The following is a 22255-nucleotide window of genomic DNA, read 5'->3' on the forward strand; positions in this document are numbered from 1 at the left end:
GGCCTTCAGCTGAACATATTTGGGAGAGTAAATTTAATTAAAATGATTATACTGCCCAAAATCACTTTCCTATTCAATTCCATCCCACTAATGTTTAACTCACCAGATTTAGCCAAACTTCAGGGGAAAATAGGCTCCTTCATTTGGAATACGAAGACTTCAAGAATTTCTTGGAAGAAAATGAGGAGAACCCTGAAAATGGGTGGGTTAGCTTTACCAGATTTACTCATATATTGCCACTCCTTTCATTTTAAAAACTTCAGACTCCTGGCTGATGAGACAGATGCCTCCTCTTTGGGTCTTCTGTTTCGGGCACTTCTCCATGGTATCCCACAAGGACAGGAATATTTTCTGTTCAAATTTGGAGATCCAAAATACTACAAGAGGGTGAGACTAAAAATTCTAAACACGGCTTTAAAAAACTGGATGTTTATTAGGAAAAGATTGAGTATCCCCTATTATGCCCCTAACGCCCCGATATGGGATTCACCAGGGACTCCGGACTGTCTTAAAGACACCCTTTCATCTCCACTTAAAACAGCAGGATTAGTATTTTGGAGGGATCTACAGAGAGATTCGGAGCTCCTGGATTGGAATTCTCTGTCGAGTCTGACAGGGGGAACACTTACAAGATTTAAATATTATCAGCTTTCGGGGTGGTGGGCCACCTTTCCATGGAATATTAACATCCCAAACCCAAAGTTTGATCTGGTCAATAAAAAGGGCAGATGGCCAAAAGAACTTTCTTACTGGTATTGGGCCTTGATAGAAGTGGAGGATGTTACCGAGCCTGAACTCCAAAAGCTGTGGGGCAATGTTATTGGTACAGGCGTTAATCTGCGGGATCTGTGGGTGGACTCATTTGCAATGCTTTATACGGTGGTTAAGTCTGCCCCCCTAAAAAGAAATCACCTTTTTACCTTGTATAGAGTATACATCTCACCTAAAAAATTAGTCAAAATAACAAGTTTAGATTACTATTGCCCGAGATGCAAACTGTTAGCCGCAGACGATTTGCACATGTTTGTAGAGTGCCCAATGTTAACAAATTACTGGCTTAAAGTACAAGGGTTCCTGGCTGAGGTTCTAGGCAGACAATTAGTAGTAACTACTAGGATGATCATGTTTGGAGTAACATCGCACACTGAACAGAATGATCTGGCTTCTAAATTTATCTTTTATGTCATCATCCTAGTGCGACGAGAAATATGTAAAGCCTGGAAGAGTGAAAATGCCCCAAACTTTGCAGACTGCCTGAAGTACCTTATATATATAAGCGAATTTGATATGGCCTGTGATAGTACCAGCCAAGATAAGATCTGGGCGGCCCTTGTGGCATGGCGGAATAGATGAGCATATTCCAATGATTTCACCTGGGCACTGTTGGTTCTTTGCCTTCAAAACATTGGGTCAAATGGCCTGAATGGAATGGAGTGGAATAAGAAAACAGTTGCTACTAGAGGGGTATTTCCTTCCCATCTCTCCTCAGACCCCTAAACATCGAGATTGGAATAACGCGGGAAGAGGAGAGGGGGCGGGTTTCTCCATCTGGAATGCCCACCTTGGTATATGAGGAATAAAAAAAAAAAAAAAAAAAAAAAGAGGCGCGCCTGGCAGGTGCTTTGAGGACGTGCGTGTGGATAGGGCGCATTTGGGTATCTGGTTGGGGCAGTCTAAAATGGATCAGGTGGGGAGGGGCAAGTGGGTATGGTTGTGTGAGTCGGGTTGGGCAGGCGCTTGCCCGGTGCAGGAGTGGAGTGCGTTTTGCCGGCAGGCGAGTAGGCTGGGGGGTGAGATTTTTTGTCATGCTTCTACCAGGCGGGTCACAGCGTTTCAGCTGCTGGCAGTGTTACGGATGGCATTGAGGCGCCTAGGCAAGGACCCTGCATTGTATGGGATGCACTAGTTTTGTATTGGCGCAGCAAGGGCGGCAGCCCGGCTGGGGTGGTCTTGGGAGAAGATTAGGCAGATTGGTAGGTGGAGGTCGCGTTGTTGCGAGCGGTACGTGCGGAAGTAAGGCTGGCGTGCGCGATGGGGTGTGCTAAGGCTGCTGGAGCGGTAGGGATTCTGTTGCTTTCTACTAATTTCTTTTTTCTTCGTAGGTTGCGTGGGGGGTCCAGGAGCCAAGACGGTGACCTGGATCGTTGGACATTCCTTTGTGCATTGGGCATCCAAATACGCGGACAGGCAAGTGTACGGTCGTAGCCTTGGCCTGCGGAGCAGTCACCACGAGGTACATTGGTGGGGCAAGAGTGGGATGCGCTGGGGAGCGCTGTTGCCCTGGCTGACAAAGAAAATATTGCAGAGGGGTTGCCCAGACATGCTCGTTATCCATTTGGGGGAAAATGATTTGGTGAAACAATCCGGGGTGTTTCTTCTTCATCTGATGCAAAGAGACTTTGAGGCTATGAGACGCAATCTGGCTGGCGCCTGCATTGTATGGACTGAATTCATTCCATGCCGGATTTGGAGGGGGGCATTGAAGCCCGCAGCTGTCGAAAGGGCAAGGAGGAAATTGAATAGGGCGATGCGAGTCTTTTGTGGGAACACTGGGATCAAGTTGATTGCTCACACTGGTTTGCGGCTCGAAGAGCCCCTTCTTTTTAGGGACGACGAGGTGCACCTTTCGTACATGGGCAACGCGTATTACATGATGGAGTTGAGGGATGTCATCAGTGCGTTGTGGAACGAGTCCATTTGGTGCAGGTGGGAGTGAAGACGAAAGGTGCACTTGATTGGGGTGGGGCAGGTAACCGCCCTCCGGGGGTTTCCTGGTTGGCGGTACTTGGAAGAAGGTGGAGTCCATGACGGGCATACTCACCCTTCCGGGGAGGGGGATACAGGTGCAAGGAGTGGGTGCATCATGCAGGAGTGCGATGGATGCAGATGATGGAGGAGGTTGGAAGAGAAGTGATGAAGCGAATGGGATAAGTGAGGAGGTTGCTGTGTGATGCGGGAGTGAGTATTTGGAGTATGGGAGCGAAAGGAGCGATGAGAGATATGACGTTGGGGATTGTTGGGGGGTTTGATTGATGTTGTGTTATGTTGTTCAACCCTGTCCTAATAAATGGCCTTTTACGCTAACTAATTGCGTGGAGTGGTTATTGCGCGATGCGGCCCATAGGGGGAAGTGAGGTCGACAGACCAGTCTTCCCCTGGGCTGTTCGCGCGATATTAGGACAGGGAATTAGAGGTTAGGTAGACGGTGGGGTCTAGGCTAGTTAATAAAGGGGGCTGGAGAGGAAGTTCTTCCTCTTCCTGTCCCCAGCGCCCCGGGGTGGGTTAGGAGGTGTGCTTTGGCCACCCGCCCACCCTAAAATTTTGGTGGAAGGAACGGGTGTAGGTTATAAAGCATGCCAGTTTAGGATGGGTTGAGAGTGTGTGTGGCGGTACTTGGGAGGGGGGAGTCCATGACGGGCATACTCACCCTTCCAGGGAGGGGGATGCAGGTGCAAGGTGGGGGTGCGTCATTCAGGAGTGCGATGGATGGATATGATGGAGGAGGTTGGAAGAGAAGTGATTAAGCGAATGGGATAAGTGAGGAGGTTGCTGTGTGATGCGGAGTGAGTATTTGGAGTATGGGAGCGAATGGAAGGATGAGAGATATGACATTGGGGATTGTTGAGGGGTTTGATTGATGTTGTGTTATGTTGTTCAACCCTGTCCTAATAATTGGACTTTTACGCTAACTAATTGCGTGGAGTGGTTATTGCGCAAGGAGCCCTGGCGCAGCTTTGCACACGCATCGGGGAGCAGACGCGGCATTTCCAGTATATGCAAAGCAATGTCGTTCATTCAACATGGGGTTTCTTTTGTCTTTTGTTACCGGAGTGGAGCTTAAACACGGGCGTATGCAAAACAATGTCGTGCATTCACAATTGTGTTTCTGTTGCCTTGTGTTACCGGCATGGAGCTAAGCCACAGGCTTAAGGGGGACGAGGGACAGGGGTCTCCGAAAAGGGGTATGGCCTAGGCAAATGCATGTGGGGTCGTGGGGCCTAACCGGTATGGCATGAGCCGGGGGGGGTGCAGTGTGCAGGCAAACAAACCGGGGCGCTCGGCTAGTGAGTAGGCCGAGCGCTCTGTGAGGGGGTGGGGGCATTATGCATGGTGCGGCATGATTCAGAGAATGACAACCCGAGCATGTGAAGCGAAAAGTTGGGGGGCGCGAGTCACAAGGCCCGTCAAGAGGGAAAAGGGAAAGAGGCACTGACCTTGGTTTAACTCTTTAACGCAGTGGACGCGCGCAGCAGGGGCGCCGCTGGCACGCCGAAGGTGCGCCTAAGGCAAGGCCGTCTGCGCCCGTCCGCGCCTGACCGTGCCCAGCGCCATAACCCCTGCCCCCCGCAGCAGCTGCTGCAGATCAGAGCTCATAAATTCTCCCTGCTTCCACGGACAGAGTAATTCTACAGTCATACGCACATACGCTCACCATACGCTAGGGCCCATCACACCAACATTCATTCTATTACTCTATCCACACTGAATATATGAGAGAACTCCTAAATCAATCTGCATCTAATTTGAGGTCAATGCAACCTAATTGAATTGTCTCGAGTCATGATTTAAACAATAGGAACACATTTGAGATCTCAATAAAATGACAAAGAAATAACCACCCGACACTGGAATTCAAACAAAAGTTATTTTATCTAAATTAGTTCAAATGAAAAGTTATTCAATTGCAAAATCATTATTCTCATAATTACCTATTCTAGCTAAATGTCGTATCATAAGTCAGGACAGGTCTCTCAAAGTCTCTCGAGTCGCCGTCCTCTCAATCAGCATCGATCCTCTTGAGCATAAGTTCAGGAAGAAGTGGCCTTAGACCCTCTCTAGTCTAACAATATTTATACCAAAACTTGCACATTAAAAGTTACAAACATACTCTAAACGTTCGTTGAGCAGAGCGAGCAGGAAAGGATGTTAGCTCGCAACATTTAGATAAAATCTCCGCTCTCGAATATCTCAAAAATAAAAACACGGAAAAAGGAAGCACAAACTAAATTCGCAACATCCATGGATGCTCTTCTCCGGAATTATAGTGAAGCCACCGCAAGTTTATCAAAATGTTCATTTGTGACAATTGTTCTCCTCCAAGGATATCTGGCGACCAGCCCAGAGCTGCTGTCATCCTTTGTAACATTTAGCTCAGACAGAGGCCGAGGTCATATTTTCAACCATATTCAGCGAGGCCTCTCTTCGTATTTCATCTACTCAAATGCAGGCTGTAGATGTCGGCCATTTCTCAACAGGCCAAAATGGACAACTTAAATAAAAAGAAACACAAAACAACGTTACTACATCGTATTGATTATACAGTGTTAATTCCCACTAATACCCTTATGTGTATGTATTTATCTAGCCATTTGCGACATAAAAAAGCATTAAAGCATATTATTTTAAAGCGCAAACACAAAACAAATAGCACTTTAGCCACATCTATTTAATTAATTTGCTCACCAACTTAGTTCACTTATTAATTAAGCCATGCAACTGCATTCCCACGTGTAATTCTTTCATTAGTAAGGTTGATTAATTAAAACACTCAACAAAAATTAATACTTAATAATTAATCGTTAGTAATTTTAATTATGACATATAGAAATATAAACTGAAGTTCGAGTTTAAATAGAAAACCCTGCTCCAGCAATCCCCCCTTTGGTGATATATCATCACCACAAAAATCCAACCCAAAAAATTTACTTCCCTTTTTCTTAGGAGAAATTCAAATGTCTTTTTGCATTTACATTACACTCCAGTTTCTCTTTCATCATCTCTTTTAGTTTCTAAGTACATGCTCTCTCTAAATTCTTCTAATTCTATTTCTTGTGGGTCTCTTTTTGACCTCTTTTGTCTCTTTTCAATATTTTCTTTTATTATTTTCTTTTTTCCTCTCCTGTATTTACAACATAAACACCCTAATCTAAGAATCAATAAAGCAACAATCACACATGTCAATGGAAATAATATTTTACCAAAAATGGTACTACCTATCTTAGCAATAACATTTTTAACAGCAATCCTCTTATTAGCCACTTTAGTCCATATACTTTCAGCTTCCAGTGGTACTAATTCTTCATGCAAATCAGTATTATTTTTGATATAGACCTTCAGATCTTTGCTTTCATCAGGAATGTAAGTGCAACAATGTTGAACTTTCAGCATTCCACAGACTCCACCCTCCTTTGCCAATAGAATATCAAGGGCAAGTCGATTTTGCATAGACATGGCGCGTAAGGCAACCATCTCTGTATTCACCAATAGAAACCCTCCAGCGGTGCTTGTCGATAAGCGATCCACCACTGTTGACAGCTTCCGAATTCCATATGCATTTAATGAAATTCCCACTGCTGGAATCAAAGCTCCAAAAATATCTCCTACAATTTCTGACCAAGTTTCTCTTCTAAAGCGTGTTAGTAGATTAATTTGTTCTGTATCTTCTATTCTATCCATATGAAAAATCTTTGGAAAGACCAGGCCAACATAACATGTGCCATACCAATGGTCAGGCAACCTGTAATAAGCCCTATTCCCACAAATATAATACACTCCCGGGAAAACTGGATCTTCTCCTCCTTTGAATCCCCATCCTGTTGCAATAAAGAATGTATCATGACACTCACTAGTCCCAACAAAATGATTATCATATTGGGATTTCCTCCTGGTAATGCATAGTTTACCCTTCTGTGGTGCATCTAAAGCCAAAGTTGGACTGGCCCCATTCTTCAACTCCTTTCCCATCTCAATGTCCCACACTGTCTCACTCATTTTATATCCTCCTGCCTTTTCATGCATGCTCATCCTCCTTTTCTCTACCATGTCTAGGAAAGCTTTTTCTTCTTCCTTCAAACTACAAGTTAAATTGTTTCTAAAAATGTAATCTAATGTTAATTCTTCTGTTTCAATAAAAATCTCACCAAAAATGTTAGCTTCTTTAGCAGGATTCAGTTTTTTTATTCATAGGCAATTATTCTTGAGGTAAATCATCTGGATTAAATACAGCATATGTTCCAACAATCTCACTTTCTCTATTATCCAGAGTCATCCTATATAAGACATCCTCATCTGGTGTCTCAAAGGCTATTCCATCCGGAGTACAAAAAATTGTGCAATTCATTTTACACAATAAGTCCCTACCTAACAAGTTCACTGGACTAGTGTCACACACTATAAACCTGTGCATATCTGAAAATTTCCCTATCCTTACCCTTACTGGTTCAGTAAGACGAGTCTTAATCTGTGTATTAGCTACACCAACCACTTGGATTGCTTCGTCCGAGAGAGGAAGATTTCTTATATCTGCTGACCTAACAGTTGATCTCGTCGCTCCTGTGTCTACTAAAAAAGTAACACTTTCCCCATTTATTTTCCCATCTACAAATGGTCCTGCCTGGTCTATTTCTAGAGTTGCTCCAAGTATGCACTCTTCCTCCTCTCTTCGGCACCGTCAATAATCCCCTTCAGACTCACTCCCCTCATTCTTTAGCCAGTATTGTTGTACTGGATTTGTACGTCTCTGTTTGTTTACCTGTTCATCATTGTAGAATCCTGAGTCCTGGTTATATTTCTGAGACCCTCTGTTCTGTGGCAAAGGCGGTTTTGGCTCTTGATTCTGCTGCTTGACAACCTTCTGCTGTTGCTGATTACACCCCTCGTTCTGCACCTGTTGATTCAAGGATTTATTCTCATTACTCACTAATGGTGGATTCGTACACTCGGATCTCCAGTGCCCCAATTGTCCGCAGTTGTGACACGGGAATTTGTTTTTCGCCTCTTCTATATTCCCCTTTCCTTTTCCTGTACCATATCTAGGCCTATTTCCCAGATTATTTGCTTGTTCAACCAGCTGTGCTTCTTGTCTTTCTGCAACCTTCACCTGTGCCCACATTGCTTTCTCCTTCAGCTTTCTTTGCTTCGCCTCAATTTCATCACTGAAGTACTTCGCATGTCTCAAGATTTCATCAATCTTTTTACTCTGCCAATCAACTGTGTGCTCACGAATCATTTCACTGATTTCAGGTCTCAAGCCATATACAAATCTGTATACAAAATGATTCAAATCCTTATCACCCAGATGTTCATCTCCACTGAACTGTTTAAAAGCCAGTATCAACCTTTCATAAAAAGCATGAACTGATTCTTTTGCTTCCTGATGTGTTCGATCTATCTTAACCCAATCTGTCTCTTTAGGGGGTACCTTATTCTTCAGGAACACAATAACCTGCTCATACTTCTTCATTACCTCCGGGTCTGGAGCTCCTGTTCTTTGATCTCTCGGGTATTCTTTAGCAGGCCAATCTACAACTATTTTACACTCTGCCCACAAGTCTGCTGGAACAATTATATCAAACAGACTATTCAGGTCAATCCACAGCACTTTTGACAACTTCACAAACCTGTCTACCTGCCTATACCACTCGACGGGCTTTTCTCTCAGTCGAGGGAAATCATTCGTAAATGACAAAATATCCTGTCTGGTCCATGGGACATGTACATATCCTCCTCCAGGAATCTCTCTCATAGGATAAGCTTCCACTGTTTTTTCTTTTTCTCTCATGGGAAATGCTGTGTAAGTCCTGTCCACTGTATCTTCCCTTTTCTTATACCACCTATCCTTCCATTTTTCCACATCTCCCCATTTTCGCAATAAGTAAATAATTTCCTTAATCTGCCCTGTTCTGCCAACATCATTTAGATTCTCAATGTCCTTGTCAGAAAAATCCACTCTGTAAGGCTTCTGCAAAGCTTTCACCTTATCCATGTCAACTCCCATTTCACCCGCTATTCCTTTTAACCTGTCATGTGTACTCTTAACCCTCCAGGTGATACTCTTGCACATGAATAACAACTCTCCATCATGATGATTTTTCAACATTTCTGTAGGAATTGTTCCTGCTATAAGCTCCTCCAGTTCTATGCGCAACCTGGCACATCAATTGCCTGAGAATCTTAATCCTTCTTTTGAAGAACTTTCAACCAATCATTCAAATCCTCAGCCGTTATTTCTGTAGACTTTTTCACTGTACTCACTTTCTCTGCCATCCTCTGTGGTTCCAAAATTGATCCTCCCAAACAACCAGTATTCAATCCTGAATTAGGCTGTACATCTGACTCTCCATCACATATAGTATGTCTCAACTGATTCTCTCCCGTCCTTATTCTTGACTCTCCCGAAGAACCAACTTGTCCATTTCCTACATATGGAATTGTTAAACCACTCTCACTTCTTCTTTGATTATCAAAAATAGGCATAACCGGACCTATGTTTACAGGCACTGTAACAGCTTCTAGATTCTTGGTCAATTCCCTAATTTTCTCTGTCAACTCAGATGTGGTTCTTGCTAATTCTCTTGTTTTCTCATCCCCCATTGCATTCTCTCTCTCTCGCTCTCTCTCTCTTTCCCTTTCCGCGAAAGAGCTACCACTTTTCAAATCAGGTGTCGCAACTTCTGTTTTAATAATTTGCAAAGTATCTCTTATTGGAGTAGCAATTGGTGTTCTCACTTCTGGTTCTGGTCTATATGGAGGTGGTCTCTTGTAAATCATGTCATCCAAGACTTCATCCTCATAGTCATTAGCCCCATACCTTCTCAATTCTGCATCATGTACCTTTTCCGTACCTTTCCTCCCTTCTGTTTCCTCAACAGTTCTCATAGAATATAGTCCCTCTGACATACTAGCATCTCGCCATCTCCTCATTCGATCATGATGAGTTTCACGATCATATTTCCTCCCAAAAATGTACCTATAGTTGCCTCCACTCCTCTGCTTTTCTCGCTCATGCACCTCATCTTCCCATTCTACTAATGCCTCAAACTGTGTTGGCCTTGGTCTAGGCTCTAGACTCATCATCTTTTCCCTTAAATTTCTCAACACGGCCAGATTAAATGAACCATGTTCCGGGAACGCTAAAACACCATCTTCTCTAGTGTACTTAGCCCAATTGTCTAACCAAATACAAGTATGATACCCATATTTCGCAACCACGAACGATGCAGGGGTTCTTGTCGGAGGTAGTAACTCACCCTCTCTAGTTATTATGTCCTTATCCTTGTCAAACCACTTTCTAATTTTACTGAACAAGGATTTCTTCTTCTTCTCCTCTGTTTGGTAATACATTTTCGCATTTACCACAACCCTCTAGTCCTTTCCGCAACTGTACGATCTTTTGTCCAATAACAGTGCGACTCACACCAACGCACCAATCCCGGAGCGTCTACGTCACCCTGTACTTCTTCCAATCCCTGCGCGGCTCACACCAACGCACCAATCACAGCGCTTTCGCTGTTCTAACCCACTGTCCAATCACAGCGCGGTCTTCTGACGTCAGTAGTCTCTGCAGTCGCTTCTACTCCTGTCTCCTGTCACTCGTCTACCCCTCCCTTACAAAGCCTTCTCGATAGACTCTGTTTCAGATTCTACAAATCTATTAGTTACAACATATAAACATCTCCATTGTCTGCTTCGCTAACCACAGAATAGTAAAGACCTTTCCCACGAGAATCCCGTTTCTCACTAGAACAGCGCTTACCTCTGCTCTACCACAGAATTATTACTTTCGTTGACACAGTAGCACATCCCTCTACTCTGCCCTTCTAATCATGCATCCATTAACTGTTTCCTCCCGGAATGCTCCTAAGAGTTTCACAATTAACTAAATGCCTATGCATTCACGCACTTTCATACCAGGAAATGTAGTTCATTTACACAGAATCCTGTCTTTCCCGAGAACAGCAAACAATCTGTCCTGCTACAGAATTATCACACACGTTAACCAAGCAGCGCTTACCTCTGCCCAGTCCTTCAAACAAGCTCAGAGAATATCTATTACTTCTCCAGCGGTAAGCTTTAACGGCGCACCTTACGAATCCCTGGGACTTAAGACCAGAGTTTCACAGATAACCTTTACTACCATACACACTTCTTTTACACAGAAATACGTCACTAATAGTAACACACGACGATGTCACTGAATCCGAACCCAGACAATGCGACGCGCAACTTCAATTGTCACACGCTTTTCCCTGCATTCGTACAGGGCCAACAATCCCGTCTTTCCCGAGAGCAGCACTCACTTCCCTCTGCCCTACTACGGAACCGTCACCGACTCCCTACGTCCCAGAAGCCGTACACACTACATATAACTCAATACGACGACTTCAACATTTAGTGTTAGTACATGTATCAACATCAATCAATAAATCAATAAATCCAAAGCCTATGTACAAGCAATTCATCAGATCAAGACAATAATCAAAACCATCCTCTGCTACCAGGAAACTGCTGCAGATCAGAGCTAATTCTCCCTGCTTCCACGGACAGAATAATTCCACAGTCATACGCACATACGCTCACCATACGCTAGGGCCCATCACACCAACATTCATTCTATTACTCTATCCACACTGAATATATGAGAGAACTCCTAAATCAATCTGCATCTAATTTGAGGTCAATGCAACCTAATTGAATTGTCTCGAGTCATGATTTAAACAATAAGAACACATTTGAGATCTCAATAAAATGACAAAGAAATAACCACCCGACACTGGAATTCAAACAAAAGTTATTTTATCTAAATTAGTTCAAATGAAAAGTTATTCAATTGCAAAATCATTATTCTCATAATTACCTATTCTAGCTAAATGTCGTATCATAAGTCAGGACAGGTCTCTCAAAGTCTCTCGAGTCGCCGTCCTCTCAATCAGCATCGATCCTCTTGAGCATAAGTTCAGGAAGAAGTGGCCTTAGACCCTCTCTAGTCTAACAATATTTATACCAAAACTTGCACATTAAAAGTTACAAACATACTCTAAACGTTCGTTGAGCAGAGCGAGCAGGAAAGGATGTTAGCTCGCAACATTTAGAAAAAATCTCCGCTCTCGAATATCTCAAAAATAAAAACACGGAAAAAGGAAGCACAAACTAAATTCGCAACATCCATGGATGCTCTTCTCCGGAATTATAGTGAAGCCACCGCAAGTTTATCAAAATGTTCATTTGTGACAATTGTTCTCCTCCAAGGATATCTGGCGACCAGCCCAGAGCTGCTGTCGTCCTTTCGTGACATTTAGCTCAGACAGAGGCCGAGGTCATATTTTCAACCATATTCAGCGAGGCCTCTCTTCGTATTTCATCTACTCAAATGCAGGCTGTAGATGTCGGCCATTTCTCAACAGGCCAAAATGGACAACTTAATTAAAAAGAAACACAAAACAACGTTACTACATCGTATTGATTATACAGTGTTAATTCCCACTAATACCCTTATGTGTATGTATTTATCTAGCCATTTGCGACATAAAAAAGCATTAAAGCATATTATTTTAAAGCGCAAACACATAGCAAATAGCACTTTAGCCACATCTATTTAATTAATTTGCTCACCAACTTAGTTCACTTATTAATTAAGCCATGCAACTGCATTCCCACGTGTAATTCTTTCATTAGTAAGGTTGATTAATTAAAACACTCAACAAAAATTAATACTTAATAATTAATCGTTAGTAATTTTAATTATGACATATAGAAATATAAACTGAAGTTCGAGTTTAAATAGAAAACCCTGCTCCAGCACATCCACGAGGACCGCCGCCACTACGATGCCAACACCCTCGTCGCTCTCAACCCAGGAAGGACCCACACCTGCTGCAAGGCCACCCCAAAGCGCACCCATGGTCCCTTCACCTGCCTGAACTACAGCTTCTCCTGCCTTCAAAGCGCCGAGATGCCTGCCACAACGGAACCAAATCAGCTTAGATGCATCCTGATCAACACCCGCTCCGCACACAAACACGCCGTCGAACTCTGGAACCTACTCGACACCGCATTACCGGACGTCGACTTCCTGACCGAGACCTGGATGAACGAAGCCTCCTCGCCAGACATCGCCATAGCCATTCCAGATGGGTACAACATCACCCACAGAGACCGAACCAACAGGGCCGGAGGAGGAATTTACATCGTCCACAAAAACACCATCAGGGTCTCAACAAACACCAACGACACCCTCAGCACCGCCGAACACATGTACTTCCAGATCCACACGGACCCCAAGACCACCCTAAGAGGCACCCTCGTCTACAGACTGCCAGGACCCCGGCCTCAATTCTGCGACTCCATCGCCGACCTCATCAGCACGCACGCGCTGACCTCCACCGACTACATCCTCCTCGGAGACCTGAACTATCATCTGGAGAACAACAACGACAACAACTCCTCCACCCTGATTGACAACCTTGACAACCTTGGACTGAAACAGCTCGTCACAACTAAGGGTGGGCGTAGTGGGCGTAGTGGGGCTACGTGAAGCAGCACGTAGTGTGCCCAAATCTATGCACACTACGTGCTTCGCGTAGCCCCACTACGCGCCACCCGCCTCCCGCCCGCCCTCCTTTTAAATCAAACCCACGCATTTACAATAAATACTAAATTAAAGAAACTTACCTGAAACGCGGCGTCTCCGGGGCTCCCTCTTCCATTTCAAACTTCTTCTGACAAATGCGCATGCGCGGAAGCCCGCGCATGCGCATTTCTTGCGAGAAATGCGCATGCGCGGGCGTCCGCGCATGCGCATTAGTCAGAAGAAGTTTGAAATGGAAGAGGGAGCCCCGGAGACGCCGCGTTTCAGGTAAGTTTCTTTAATTTAGTATTTATTGTAAATCCGGGGGTTTGATTTAAAAGGAGGGCGGGCGGGAGGCGGGTGGCAGCGGCAGGCAGCTACGCTTCGCCCTGGGTGTGCGTAGCGCTAGCCTGCTTCGCCTACTTCGAAAACTGCGAAGCAGGCAGCGCTACATACACTACGTGGGCGAAGCGTAGTGTCTCGCCCAGGGTTAGTCACGACGCCTATCCACATCACCGGCCACACGCTAGATGCCATCTTCTCCTCATGCCCCCACGTCACCTTCAGCCACGCCTCCGAACTCACCTGGACAGACCACCACTGCATCCACTTCTCCTTCCAAAAACCCCTCACACACCACCGCACTGTACAGAACCCCCACCGCTGCTGGGGCAAAGTCACTGAAGAACAACTACAGACAAGCCTCGCACTCAACCCTCCGACTAACCCCACCAACCCCGATGAGGGTGCACTCACCCTCGAACGCTGGATGAACGACTGCGCCAACACAGTAGCCCCGCTGAAAAAAACACCAACAGAGACACCAGCAAAAGAGTCAGCTGGTTCACCCCGGAACTCCTCGACTCAAAGCGCACCTGTCGGAAATTGGAGAACATATGGCACAGCGACAAGACACCAGACAGCCGCGCTGCCCACTAAGACGCTGATGAGTACAGGCCCCAGCTAGGCCTGCAGAATACAAGGGTTCGCTCTCCTGTAACAAAAGCTAGAAGGAAGTTGGCACGGAAACTGCAAATACAAAGACAGAGTTTATTAACCCTTAAGGGTGGTCCTACAACCTACACAACACTCTTCAGTATTGCGTAGAGTAGCACAAAGGACTTGCGTACACGGTCCCCTTTTATACACAACAGAGGGGCTCATAAGTGGGTGGATACAACATAGAGCAAAATTCATTACCATTTATGGACATTTTCGATACAGGATCAATATGTGGGCGGAGTTAACAATTTCCTGAGCCCGCGAAAACATGGTCAAACAAGGACTAACTGATAACAGATGTGGTCAAGTCTGGGCATGCGCCAGACGGACAAAGGAGCTATCTATAGACTGTTACTAGGCAGATTACAAGAGCAACTAGCAAAAAGATAGGACTCTTCTCGTGCAAAGCATGAGGAGACATGACAATACAAAATGGAGTCCAGACATTAGTCAACATAAGACAAGAAACATGTTTTAACGGAAAGAGAATGCATGTCTTTAGTGAATGCTTAATCATATCGCTGTTTTAGTTTTCAACAGACGACCCTTTCAGCATTCACTGAAGACATTCGGCTTATTAGGATAATCATCATATATGTCAATTTTCATCATCTCTTCCACCTCTTTGTTTAAATGTTTCTGATAGGTGACATTGGCAATAGCTTTCTTATCAGGAATACAGAATGACACACATAAGGAACAGAGTAGAGGACTACACTGAACACAGATGCAACAGGAAAACAGAACTGCTACAATAATACACAGACCAGTTAAAACCTTCCATCCCCATGTAGTGATCAATGCCCAAAACCATCCAGAAAAGGTCCAAGTGCCATTTTCTGTATGAATCTCAGCTGCGATTTTATGCAATTTATTAATAGCGTTATAGACTGATGGCGTGTGGTCAGGAATGAATACACAACAACTACTTCCGACAATTTTACATGCTCCACCTCTGTCAGCTAACATAACATCTAATACCATACGATTCTGTAATGCAACAATTCTAGTAATTTGCAATTCTTCCGTAAGATTCCCAAGAGCAGCAGCGGTTTGATTCGTCACAGCCTCTACAACTCTTGTTAACCTTCGAACCTTCCTACTATTTAGGGCAGCTCCAACAAAGAATAACAATCCTAAGTTAAAATCAACATACTGCTGTAAGCTAGTATCAGTTTTATCAACATCATCAATAGATAGAGTACGTTTCTACCTATTTACAGTCACATTGTTCAACAACTTCAAATCTTTATGATAGGATGCAGGTGCTAAGAATACAGGAGGTAATAAAAACGCTACATAGCATACTCCGGACCAGCCGGGTGGCAAGCGATAATAACCCTTATTCCCACATACGAAGTATGTACTATGGGAAGCTAAGAAAGTACTATTATTTAATCCATCTATATTCAAAACAATAATACAGTCACTAATACCAACAGGAATATGGCCCACACTCTGAACACACAAGTCCGCTTGGGCTTGTGCCACTTGAATCACAAATTGTTCATTCCCAGCAGTGTCTCTGGTGTTCGTGAAGATGTAGGGGATCGATTCATTGTCTGGTCGATATTCTTCCCACTCCCATATTGTCCCATTCGCTTGTGGATAACCTTCTTTATCTTGATGACATTCCCTATTAAGTCTAAAAAGTAGTCGTCCCACTGTAGGTCTCCGTGTGGCAAAAAGCAAAGTGTACCATGCTCTACAAGAGCCATTATGAGAGAAAGGAAGAGGTATGAACGGCGTTCCTCCTTTCTTCTGATGAGCTGGCATCATACCACATATCCAACAATTAGTAGCATTTGTAGCAACGTGGGTATGATGCAACATCTGGATGAAAGTATTATTCAAATAAGACTGACGATGCTTTAATTCTTGATACGGAAGGGCGTAGAAGTAGTGCTCCTCAGGCACTGGAGTAGTCAAGACAAGTAACTCACGGGCAGGAGTCACATCCTCAACAAACCACGTGGTTATACCAACAATAGCTACAATGATAATAAAGCTTGTCGCACAAAAAAATCTTCTTCTTCTCCATCTTATGGTAAATGTCAATATCTTCCTGAAACTAAAAGGTTGTCAGAACTCTTCCCCTTAGGCAGCCATTGATTTCTTCACCAGCGGGCCAAGACGGGTGTCACTACACTAATGCAGGGCTGATCCTCCCCCCTTGCCTCATTGGCTCTCCGTCTCACTAATCTAAGGGCCGTTCTGACAACGTATCTGGATACAGAAAAAATCACTTCCTCGGTCTGAGATGATATCTTCCTCCTCCAGGAATCGCTTGGTCCGGGAAGAGCTCCTCAGTGTCGTTCGGTTCCACAGCACGGCCTTTCTCTGCGGTCAGGACTTCTCGATGGTCGGTCAATACAGCAGGCTCCACTAATCCAGGCGGCACTTTACGACAGTGCAAAGAGTGGATCCAGTTCTTCCGATTGGAAACTCGCACAGCTGTCCTCGTTGCGAGCTAGACTTGCTCAGGACCAACCCATCTCGGCTCCAGACTGTTCGTCCTTTCGAACACCTTAATCATGACATGATCCCCAGGTCGGAGGTTATGTCCTTCACCTGTGGACCGATCAGGGAGCGCTTCTCGAACCTGTTGATGAATAGAAACCAAATTATCCGTTAACTGTGCCAGATAATCATTCATCATTACACAAGGTACATCATACACTGACTTCGGTTTCGGTGGACCCCAAATATTCATTGGGCGTCCGAACACGATCTCGTAGGGTGTGAGACCGGTCCGAGAATGCGGTATCGATCTAATTGACAATAATGCCAGCGGTAAAGCATCTGGCCAAGTCAAAGAAGTCGAAGCTTGGATCTTAGCGATCTTAAGCTTCAAAGTACCGTTATATTTCTCAACCAATCCCGCAGACTGAGGGTGAAACACTGCATGAAACTTCTGAGTAATTCCTAGCCCTTTCAGGACATACTTGATAATGTCTGCTATAAAATGAGGTCCGTTATCACTCCACAACAATCTACAAACACCATATCGAGGGAAGAACTCCTTCAATAGCATCTTAGCTGTAGTCATTGCAGTATTGTCTTTCGTAGGGTATGCCTCAACCCATTTACTGAAGGCACAAACCACTACTAGGACATACTTCAGATTGTTACAGCGCTCAAGCTGAATGTAATCCATCTGCAAAACCTCAAAGGGCGCAGTAGGCGTTGCAAATCCTCCTGCTGGAGTTCGTGCACCCTTTCCTGGGTTGTACCTCAGGCAAATCATGCAAGTCTGCACTACCCTCTTTGCCATGCTAGCGATCTCCGGATGCTGCCAAACTCGTGTGAGTAATTTGACAATTGCGGAAGCTCCGACATGCGCTAGTCCATGTGCCATCTGAACCATAGGTTGTACGAAAACTGTGGGTAACTTCCATTTATCCATCTGCTTACTTCTCCAACACCCTTCATCTTCTAATTCTCCATCATTAGACCACTGTTCCCGTTCCTTATCGGAAGCGGTTCTCTGTATCTCCAGCACTTCTCTCCTAGCATCGTGCCATCTTTCTGCCTGTGACTTTACAACATACATTGCAGTAGCGCCAGGCTGCATCGCAGTCTCTCGTGCCACCCGGTCTGCTAAAGCATTCCCCTCTCCAACTTTATCAACCACCTTTTTATGGGCACTACATTTAACTATAGCAATCTTCTTTGGATATGTTAATGCAGTCAAAAGGTTATGAACTAACTCTCCATACATTTTCTGTGCTCCATGTGACGTTAGAAACCCTCTCTCCTTCCAGAGTAGGCCGAAATCGTGCGCTACTCCAAAAGCATAGCGGCTATCTGTATAAACATTCACACACAATCCTGCACTGAGCTCACATGCTCGTGTTAATGCTATCAGTTCCGCTGCTTGAGCTGATTCCTGCGGTATGCGTGCTGTCTCCACTATTGTTTGTAATGTGGTAATTGCATACGCTGCTGAAGTCGTACCATCTGGTAGCTTCAGGCATGAGCCGTCCACCCACAGTTCTCCATCTACATCTGTAAAGGGCGTATCCTGGAGATCAATACGACCCTTTGTCTGTTCCTCAGTCACAAGAATACAATCATGTGCTTTCCGTGCTTCAGACTGAGTTTCCGGGAACGGCAACAATGTGGCTGGATTTAACGTTGCACACCTCTTTAATGTAATATGAGGAGCCAAAAGCGTCAACTCATATCCCGTTAAATGAGCACTGGTCAAATGCTGCTTCTTTGTCTGATTAAGCAGGGCATCAACAGCATGGGGAACTAATACCAACAGTTTGTGAGATAACACAATTCCCTTGCTTTGGCGTATTGACACAGCTGTCGCCGCAACCGAGCGAAAACAACCAGGCAATGCTCGGGCAACAGGATCAAGTACAGCCGAAAAATAGGCACAAGGGCGCTGCTTGTCACCGTGCATCTGCACTAAAACTGATAATGCACATCCATCTTTCTCATGCACATAGAGTGAAAAGGGCTTCGTATAATCAGGGGTACCTAACACTGGTGCTGAACAAAGGGCTTGTCGTAATTGCTGAAAGGCAATTCCACACTCATTTGACCAAGGAAGAGGGATTGGTGTGTCTTTTGTCAAAAGTGCTAACAACGGCTTAGCTATGTGTGAAAACCCCAATATCCATTGCCTGCAGAAAGAAGCAAGACCCAAAAATGCACGCACATCCTTCTGTGTGGAAGGTACTGGCGTGTCCAAAATTGCTTGAATACGATCTGGTGTGAGTGCACGCCCCTCCTTAGACAAAAGGTGACCCAAATAAGTCACCTTTGGTCTACAGAATTGCAATTTCTTCCTCGACACTTTGTGATTGTGAGATGCCAAAAAGGAGAGCAAGGATAACGTACACTGCTCACACAGCTCAGGAGTGTCGGCCGCCAACAAGATGTCATCGACATATTGTATAAGGGCGACACCACCAGGCAGAACAAAGGAATCCAATTGTCTTTTCAATGCTTGACTGTAAATACTAGGGCTCTCTGTATAACCCTGAGGGACTCTACAAAATCTATAGGACCTATTATTCAAAGTAAAGCCGAAAAGGTAGCGGCTATCGGGATGAATAGGAATCCAAAAGAAGGCATTTTTTCAAATCAATGACTGAAAATGTGGTCGCCGTTGGCGGGACCAAAGTAAGTAACGTCGTGATATCAGAAACCACTGGATACTGAGGTATCACTATCTTATTCACTTCCCTTAAGTCAATGATAAAACGATAAACCCTAGTATCAGTATCTTTCTTTAAAATGGGTAAAATAGGGCTGTTGCAGACATTGTAGGGAACTTCCTCCACTACTCCCACCTTAATCAAATCCTGCACAATCTGTATGAGTGCCTCCTCCCCCTCCTGGGAAATACGATACTGAGGGAGGCGTGGTAATACCGCACCCTCCTGGACGCTAATGTGGACAGGCGGGATCACCATCTGTCCCACATCAGTATCCGAAGTGGCCCACAAAGTACGAGGGAGAGAAGCTAATACAGTATCCTCTGCAACCACACACAGCCGTTCTGCCATAGGGTGATTATCGTTTAATATCACACGTACTCCAGTAGGGGAGCAGCGGATCGTAGCTCTGAAGTGCTTAAGCATATCAAGACCCATAATGTTGTCGGGCGTGTTCGGGGCAAGTAAAAACGGACAAGGTGCAGAAAATCGGTCCACATGAAATGCAAGGGGTCGGGATAGAGGGCTTCGAGAGAGTGTACCATCAAACCGTACCGATGTAACCATTAAGCCAGATGGGGGAGCCCTCGGAACCAATTGTTTGGACAGCGCACTGCGAGTAGCTCCTGTATCAACTAGGAACCGATCAGTAGAACCCAGAACATTTGCTGAAACATAAGGACCCCTCTGATCAACCGGCACTTCAACTGATTCCAACCCCCATCCAACGCAATCCTACGCATGCTGTGAATCATGGTACCCAGAGCGGTCATTCCCAGACATTTGATACTGATTTTGCCGATCAAACACATTAGGTCTATCTCGTTGCTGCACGTTAGGCTCAAATCGAGCACGAGCATTAGAGTTCCCTCTAAAATTCGAAAAGCCCCCTCTACCTCTCGGTTGTCCCTGACCACGTCCCTGATGAGATGCATGTAATACCGGACAATCCCTGGCCCAATGACCCAGCTGCTTACAATACGCACATTGATTTCTATTAACATCCGACCGACCCGAAGGGGGACCATAGAATCCTCTACCTCTCTCAACACCCCGACGAGGCGGACCATACACTTGTGCTAACATCACCTTAGTTTTCAAATCTTTCGATTTCTTCTCCTCATTCCCCTTCGCTTCTTGTTCCTGACGCTCATAATACTGAGCCATAGTCAGGAGGGATGCCGGCGACGAAGTGGACCAAGAACTTTCACTCGCTTTTAAACGAGCTGCTATTCCCGGTAATAAATTCGCCACATATTTATCAACAAAAAGATGTCGACCCGTATCATCCGTGAGTGACTGACCACTGAAATCATGAAATGTCTCCTCAAAGCGCGTAAAGAAGTCTGAAACTGATACATCACCCTTCTGTTTACATGAGGCTAACATGTTCCAGTCAATCTTTTTAGGGAGGATAATTGTTTTCAACTTAATCAAGATAGCGGCAGGAAGATCTAAAATAAGCTGGGGTGGTTTTTGCGCGGGTTTTCTCTCCCTATCCTCATCCTCAATCTCAGACCACCTAGCCTTAAAAGCGGTAACATCATCCACCTTCCGCACAGATCGCCACATATCCGGTGGTAAAATGAGCCCAAAGAACAAATCTATATCCGCTAAAGTCATAGTACAAGAATTCAAGGCCCCTTCGACCTCTTCGTAAAAGGCCGCTGGATTCTTGCGGGGGTCAGGCAATGCATTCTTTAATGCCATAACATCAGTTCTATGCCAGGGAGTATAAACCCAATTATACACAAAATATCCCCTAGCATCGGGGGAATACATGTCTGAACTATTTCCTGCTCCTTTAGGAGGAACATACAAAGGTGCCGCCTCTCGCACCGGTTTAGCATGCACTAGTTCGCTCTTATCTGAATGGTAGATAGATGATTGTTTGCCGCCGATGTGTGAATCCGATTGCTCCTTCTCCCCTGCCTTTAGGCGCGATCGCTCTTTAAGTTCAAACGCCGCATCCCGCAATGCAAACAGCCATCGGACCGCATCGGGTAACTTAGAGGGAGAAAAAACACCGTTACGTAATGCTTTAGCGTCCGATATTACAGCATCAGGCTCGAAAACATCTGAATATTTCCGAAAGGCAGTAATCACTTCATCAGAAAAAGTTTCAACAAAATACAGCTTTTCTCTATCCTGCCAATTTTCCAAAGATTCCAATAATTCAGTAAGAGATAGCTTGCCCTTAAGCGCACGAAGAGAAATTTTCCGAAGCTCACCCATACGCTCAGTTGATAACATGGACCGCGTGTCTATCTTATCCAAAACCGATCCAGAATCCTGTGACCTCGGGGCAGACGCGCCAACATAAGGGGGCGGAGAGCGATCTAATAAATGAAAATCATCTTCAAGATTAGTAAGGACAGGATAAAGTGGCTGGCGGACAGCATATTGACCCGAGACTTGCAACCTACGCTCTTTCTCTTGTCTCTCCGCCAGTTCTCTTTCCTCCCGACGCTTCGCTTCCTGCGCTCTCACATGGTCATCTTTCCGTTGCTCTTCAAACCGTACACATTCAAACATGTCTTGCCGGGCACGCCGTTTACACATACACTGCTCCACATACTCAATCTTACGCATATCAAACGATCCATACAAAGGCCATCGTAACTCAGGATCCTTTTTGGTGTATTTCCTCCACACTGTGCTGTACATTATAGAGGAAAGACCATGCTTCACATACATATCCCTATTAGGAGTCCCCTCTGGGGGGGCTGGAGCA

Source organism: Triturus cristatus, chromosome 7 (genome assembly GCF_964204655.1).
Source record: "Triturus cristatus chromosome 7, aTriCri1.1, whole genome shotgun sequence".
In the NCBI taxonomy this organism is placed as follows: domain Eukaryota; kingdom Metazoa; phylum Chordata; class Amphibia; order Caudata; family Salamandridae; genus Triturus; species Triturus cristatus.